Source organism: Poromitra crassiceps (assembly GCF_964638095.1).
Source record: "Poromitra crassiceps genome assembly, chromosome: 26".
Lineage (NCBI taxonomy): Eukaryota > Metazoa > Chordata > Actinopteri > Beryciformes > Melamphaidae > Poromitra > Poromitra crassiceps.
In genome coordinates, this window is record NC_139640.1 from 2,003,182 (window position 1) to 2,010,413 (window position 7,232).

The window sequence follows — 7,232 nt, forward strand, 5'->3', positions numbered from 1 at the left end:
TTTAATTCAGCTGTGTGCAAGTGTACACTAGCAATCAATGATGGGACTCTTAGCTCATTCCCCGCCATTGCCGTCTCTAAAAGTTATTAAAAAAAACACGTTTCCATTGACGTCATCTGACAGCAATAAGTGTTTTCACCGTCATGTGATAGACCTTACTCACCTTGTGAAATAGTCAGTGTTGAGGGTAACTCATTACAAAAGTAACATATTACATGTAATATATTACTTTTAGCAGTAACTCAGTAATATAACTTATTACTTAGAGGATTTCAGTAATATACCAGTTACTTTGTCAAGTAACAAGTTACAAATTGAGTTACATTTTATTAAATCAAAGCACATATTAAAAAAAGATACAATCATTTCCTAATCAAACTGTGTTTTATGCAAATAAGCACTATAGATGACAATAACAAAGGAAAAGTCAAGTCAAGTCAAGTTTATTTATATAGCCCTAATTCACAAGCATGTCTCAGAGGGCTTCACAGAAAGTATGTCTAGCTGATTCTAGCTAACACACAGTAACAAGAATATACAGAATAAAGATAACATTTGAACAATTGATATAGAATATAGAAAATATAGAAATGAAGAGAGAGCAGAGGAGAGAGCAGGAGAAGGGGGAAGAGCAGGGGGAATGTGAGAGAGTGATGGGGTGGGGAGGGAATGGGAGATGTTGGAGGGTATAGGAGGTGGGGAAGGAGCAAGAGGAGAGAGCAGGAGAGGGGAAGGGGGAGGGGTGTGGGGGAGAAGAGAGCAGGGGGAGGGAGGAGGTGGGGAGAGAATGAGAAATATAGACGCACATCTTGCAAACGGACATATGTCAATTTCTAAGCAACCAAACTATGCCTAATTTAATTGGCTGCAAGCCTTTAGTAATGAGTCCTTTTGCCAGATAAGCACATGTTCACATATAGAGCTTATGGGTGCCTTGCTTTAGGGAAAAGAATAAAAAGAATAACATTTAGAATTTTGGATTGTTTACACTGATTTTGAGGCGGTTGAAATTATTTTTGGGGATGGTTCCCGGGCAGCAATGTCATTCTTCTGCTGCTGTTGTTTTGGTAAAAGTAATGCAAAAGTAGTGTAATAAGTAACGAGTTACTCTACACAGAAAGTAATATTGTAAAGTAACTTATTACTTTCAAATGAAAGTAACTAGTAATGTGTAGTATATTACATTTTGAAAGTAACTTACCCAACACTGATCATTTTGTAAAGTCGTACTCTTCCCAACGTCTCTCAGGTTCCACTGGATTTCGGTGATCAATGATCATTCAGCCGCACGCGTCAATCACATGTTCAAGAAGCTCGTCAGCTTGTTAGTTGGTGCACAAAAGGAGCAGAGGACACATAACCAATTCTGCAACCACAGAAATAGACTGAGAGGAAGGTCCCTCCACTGTTTGCCTTGGTCATTTGTCCAGTTCAGCATTAAATTGTGATTGTAAATGTAATGATGTCATTTTAAGGGTTAGTTGCTATAGTGACAATGTAAGTCTGGGCATTACGGCTGTCAAGTGTGTCATACCTGCTTGCAAACTGCAGATGTGTCTGTTAGCATGTGTCAATTGAAAGATGACAGTGCTAATAAGGCTAGCATAGCTTTAGCAAAGACTGCACTTCTCTCTAGCTCAGAGTCAGAGAAGCTGCTTTGGTCTTAGCCTCAGACAAGCACCTGTGAATTCCACTGCAGGCTCCATCCATATATATATATATATATATATATATATATATATATATATATATATATATATATTTATATATATATATATTTATATATATATTATATATATATATATATATATATAATATTTATATATATTATATATACAGTATATATAAAATATATGTGTGTGTGTGTGTGTGTGTGTGTGTGTGTGTGTGTGTGTGTGTGTGTGTGTATGTGTGTGTGTGTGACGACCTAAGGCTAACTTTATTTGAAAAAAATGTTTGGTGCTCACCCTGAGGCCTTTGGGCTTCGGGATGAGACCAGACAACTCAAATTATTCTTTATCAAGGGAGCTTTTGATATCGCCCAGTTTTTTGGTCAAGCCCGGCAGAGAAGAAAGAATATGTTATGTGGTTTATTTTGCTTAGAAACATGAAATCTGGAATCTGTACCTAATGTGTGTGAACTCTACTGATGTGTACTTGTACTGTCGTCGTGTCTCATAAGCCCATACGGGCACCATTTGGTGTGTGACACGGAAATAAAATCAACGCACATCCAAATCCAAATAGGTGCAGGTGCTGAGCATGAACTGGAACAGTGAAACAAAAGAATAAAAACTGCTCGCACACTGCAGGGCTCCTTTTACTGTATTTACTTTATTGTTTATTTAGACAGGACAATGCTGGTGCAATTTATTGCACCAGAAAAAAGTGACGTTTGGAGCTAGATGCCTATAGAGCCTGCAGCCTCTCGTCTGAGAGTCGAGTCTTAGTCCTGAGGCTAGTTTAGTCCTTGCTGCAAAACCTCTCACTCGTAAGTCAGTTTAAAGCAGAAGCTCCACCGGTCATAAGGTTTCTGGTAGCCGGTGGAACAAACAAACATTTAAAATTGATGAGCTGAGGATGACTGCAGCCCACTCCAGGTTCACACACACATGCATGCACAGCGCGCACACATGCACCAGATACAGCACTAGACCTGAAGCGAACTGGGAAGTTGTGTTACTGCTGAACAAGCTATATACTTAACTAAAACTAAACTAAGACTAGGTGTGGAGGAAAAGAATAAAACATTTTTTTTAGGTTGACTGAAGAAAAAAAACTTCCAGGGGGAATGAAAACTAAATGATATTGATATGATATTTCGTTTGACTATTTGTCAATTTGGTCATTAATGTGTCTCCACAACAAGCAGGAGGCATTGGTGCATAATATGTTTCAGACTGGGATGTCAGTTGCATTCACAAAGTTGTGTTTGTGTTGTAATACCTATTCTGACAAATACAAATACCCCCATGGATAATAATCATAATCATAATAATAATAACACGAGCAAAGCCGCTCTGGAAACTAAAACTGAATTGAAAACAAAAATAAAAAAATGAATTCTAAAAACGAATGAAAAATACAAAAACTATAATAACTGCCACTGTGTTTGTTTTGTAGAACAAAAGGTTCTAGAAAATCCTCCCTCGCTTTCACAATTCACTCTACTGGTCCAGTATCTGATCTTTTCTTTTCAAAGGTGTGTGTGTGTGTGTGTGTGTGTGTGTGTGTGTGTGTGTGTGTGTGTGTGTGTGTGTGTGTGTGTGTGTGTCTATTGTACATGTCCTGTAACATCACCATTCATTTCATTGTTGATTCATCCCAGGTTCTCCATTCTTTATCTCACCTCTGGTGTGCCGGGTTTGTTTTTTCAAATACAAATCGATGGAGCAGCCGCCAACTTGTGCTTTTCTCCCAGATTTGAGTTCATCTGACAAGGCAGGTCATGAAGAGAGGGGCAAACAGTATCCGCCAACCCAATTTCAAAGGGAAGCATCTAGGCTGTGTGGACGGAGAGATATGGTGTGAAGATGGCAGCAGCCTCAGTGTGAAAACTCTGGCACTTCTTGACACCTGACGCGCAGCCGAGCTGTCAGTCATATCTTTTTCTCTTTTTTCTTGTTTCTCTCTTTTGTTTTGCTCAGACACATGAGACGGGTGCTTACGGTGCATCGCTGAATCATTTACACAGTCAGCTTAGAGGGAACATTATTGGTCCTGAATGTTCTGAAATGGTTCTTTCTGAAAGATTTTTGCTTGAAATTGCACGTGTGGCCTGTAATCGACAGTGGAGATGGGTAGGCTGGCTAATGAGAGCAGAGATTCAACAGAAACATCCAGTGAAGTTATGTTATCCCCTTGGGGAAATTCATCCTCTGCATTTGACCCATCCTCTACTAGGAACCTTCCTAGAACTAGGAGCAGTGGGCAGCCACAGTGCAGCGCCCGGGGACCAACTCCAGTTCTTTTGCCAGTGCCTTGGTCAGGGGCACTGACAGGAGTATTAACCCTAACCTACATGTCTTTCTTTGATGGTGGGAGGAAACCGGAGCACTCGGAGAAAACCCACACGGACACGGGGAGAACATGCAAACTCCACACAGAAAGGACCTGGGACGGACCGGGGTTCGAACCCGGGACCTTCTTGCTGTGAGGCAACAGTGTTAACCACTGAGCCACCGTGCTGTCCGAGAGGTGATGTATCACCATGCTAAATACAGTACTGCAATAATGCTGCTTCGTCATTTGCTGTTTGGTCTTGGAAATGAGGCTTGGTGGTCTTCATCGCTTCCAATGGATGTTTTTGTGCCAAAACAGTACAGGCCAGAAAGTGTGTGGCAAGGTCTCAGCTGTTATAGCCAAGTGATCATTGAGTCACCCTGTCGACCTCCGCAGCAGATGGCCTATAATATTCACACACACACAAGAAAACACAATATAAATTAACCAAGTCAAGTCAAGTTTATTTGTATAGCCCTAATTCACAAGCATGTCCCAGAGGGCTTCACAGAAAATATGTCTAGCTAATTCTAGCTGACACAACGGTAGCAAATGACAGTAGTAATGATAACACATTGAACAATTGATAGAAAAATATAGGAAATAGGATAGAGCAGAGGAGAGAGGGAGAGGGGGGAGCAGCGTTGCCAGACGTACGATAATTATCGTATTTGTACGATAATTTCACTCCAAAAACGATAATTTTGACCCTCTGGTACGATAATTCAACATTTGCCATCTGGCAACACTGGGGGGGAGGGAGAGCGGGGGATGTGGGGGAGGAGAGAGCAGGGAGGAGGTGGGGAGGGAATATGAAATGTGGGGGAGGAGAGGACAAGGAAGGAGAGGTGGGGAAGGAGCAGGGGAAGGGGGAAAGAGAAAGAGAATGGGTGCCATGCTTTAGAATAGTGTGGGGGGAGAGTTTAGTAAGGGGAGGAGGTGGGGAGGGAGAGCAGGGGGAGTATGAGAGAGAGTATGTGGAGAGAACGGGGAGAGGAGGGCTAGCTGACACAACAGTAGCAAATTACAGTAGTAATAATAGCACATTGACCAGTCATAGAGAAATATAGAAATATAGGATAGAATGGGTGCCATGCTTTAGGGTAGAATGGGTGCCATGCTTTAGAATAGTGGGGGAATAGTGAAAGAGTGTCACACGCCAGAAACATGTGAGTTGGCAACCCTGGTCATGTGCTCATCTACTGTTGGTTAGCGTGCACGCGGGCGGGGTGGTGGTGACGTCACTTCTGACCCACTCCGACTCACTGGCGCATGTAAAGACGCATGAGGCCCGCCCGGTGCAGCTGCTGCCACAGCCTCATCTCCATGCGCATGTCGTGGTTGGCAGGGAAGTCCACCTGGGAGAAGGTCTTGTCGTAGTAATGATTAGAGTACTTGCTATAGTCTGGGGTCATGAAGCCATACGCGCTCACCTGGTCGCAGGTGTGCAGAGCGCCCAGCAGCATTGCAGCGCCAGTTGACGGACGGTATATGTTCTTATATTTGGTTTTCATGATATAGGATGGGAGGAATCTGTTTCTGAGGTATCGGATGAAATCTGGATGATACATTTTCAACTTTAATGCCGATACATTTTCTCCAAAGTAGCTGGGTGGAGACTCGCTGCGCTCAGGCCCTCTCTCCACTGGAGTGTGTGTGGCGGCAGCCTTCATCAACAAGTAGTCGCGGTCGTGATCTGGCAAGAACACGTACCGTGTCTCCTCAGACACAGGCGGCCCTCGGAACCCGACGTCGGCGTAGGCTGTCATGGAGTTCCTCATTGTGTTGGTGGAGAACGTGTAGTGGGTGGTCCGTGACCCCACGTCCTGCTCAAAGCCCTGAATGACTGCCCCGTTGGTCCTGAAGACGTAGTCGTGACCGTCGATCTCCGTCCCTTTTTTGGAGTCCTTCAGGATCCCGCCATTCCCCACCACAGCACAGCGGATACACTGCGTTTTGCTCCCACGATGGATCCAGTCATCAAACATCTGCCAGTTAGCAGAAGAGTTGAGGACAGAGAGCGTTGCCACCAGCGTCTCGTAGTCGACCTCCCCCCAGCCGTGTGTCCCTGGGTACTGGCTCAGGCGCTGGTACTGCTCACGAGTGGCATGCTTGGCCCACTGGAGGACTGGAATTCTCTTCAGAAAACGCCCACTGAAGTCAGTTGATGGGACTCTCCTCCTCACACTGTACAGACAGTCTGTTTGCAGTGGGATATCTTCACTGCTGTAGGTATCTCCGATGAACGGAGGCTCTGTCATCCCGAGAGTGATGCGGGGGGGATGCCGGGGCCGTAGATTAAGGCGTTTGGTGGCGGTTCTGCCATTATCGTTGCCATCAGACTCTGACAAAGACCCACTGGTGTCTCTTGACCAAGGCAGCTGCTTGACCACCCAAGAACCATGCGCCAAAGGCATGGAGTACAGGTTGTAGATACAGTACAGCAGCAGGCAGCTGACAGTCAGGAACCAAAGCACCACCTTCTTCTGGAGCTTCTTCTGGAGCGCCATAACCATGGACAGCCTTCCCCGCAATCTTTATCTATAACAAGTTAGTAGGTGTGCAGTGACAAAACTGATGACATCATCACCGATGACATCACAATTCCTGACTGAACAGATATGAGTGATGATGTCATCAATGATGATGTCATCAGTGTTGTCATCAGTGATGATGTCAAATATTTTGGTATTTTTTTTCCTCTTGACTGTAATGCCGCATTCAAGACAACTTGGAGCACAACTTTCAATTCTGATTTTTTTCCGACCCCCGGAATAGTTGTGTTCACGCTGTTTTTAACTCGGAGATGGTCAGAGTTACAAAAACATACACAGCTAGCTAATTTCATCATTTAAGGCGTGGGAGAGAAGGCCAGGCTGGGACACAGCGCCACCCCCCCCTCACCCCCAACCATAATATAGAGGTATATTATAATATATTATAATATATTAGAGGTCTGGCCTGTGGTTTTTAAATAAACAATTATGGCTCGGGTCAGGTAGGGCTCGTTATGCTCGGTTTTTGTTATTTAAGCCTATAACCCAAACCTTAACCTTAAAGCTGCATTCAGCGATGTTTTTGTGTTAAAATAAGTGTTAAATGGCTCTATATTCTGACAGCAATCACTGAAATAGAGTGTTTGGTCAGTAACTTGGAACCCCCAACCCCCTGCTGTCCTCTATCTCTCTCCTGTAGTCCTACAGGCAGGGCAGGCGTATCTCCGCAACCGT

At 44.0% G+C, this 7,232-nt stretch overlaps 1 pseudogene across 1 annotated transcript; it reads right to left on the reverse strand.

The window, feature by feature from the left end:
• Positions 1 to 5,264: 5,264 nt before the first annotated feature.
• LOC310798882 (alpha-N-acetylgalactosaminide alpha-2,6-sialyltransferase 2 pseudogene) lies at positions 5,265 to 6,512 on the reverse strand (annotated as a pseudogene). The gene has a single exon. The product of its transcript is annotated as an alpha-N-acetylgalactosaminide alpha-2,6-sialyltransferase 2 pseudogene (transcript).
• Between the last annotated feature and the right edge of the window lie 720 nt (positions 6,513 to 7,232).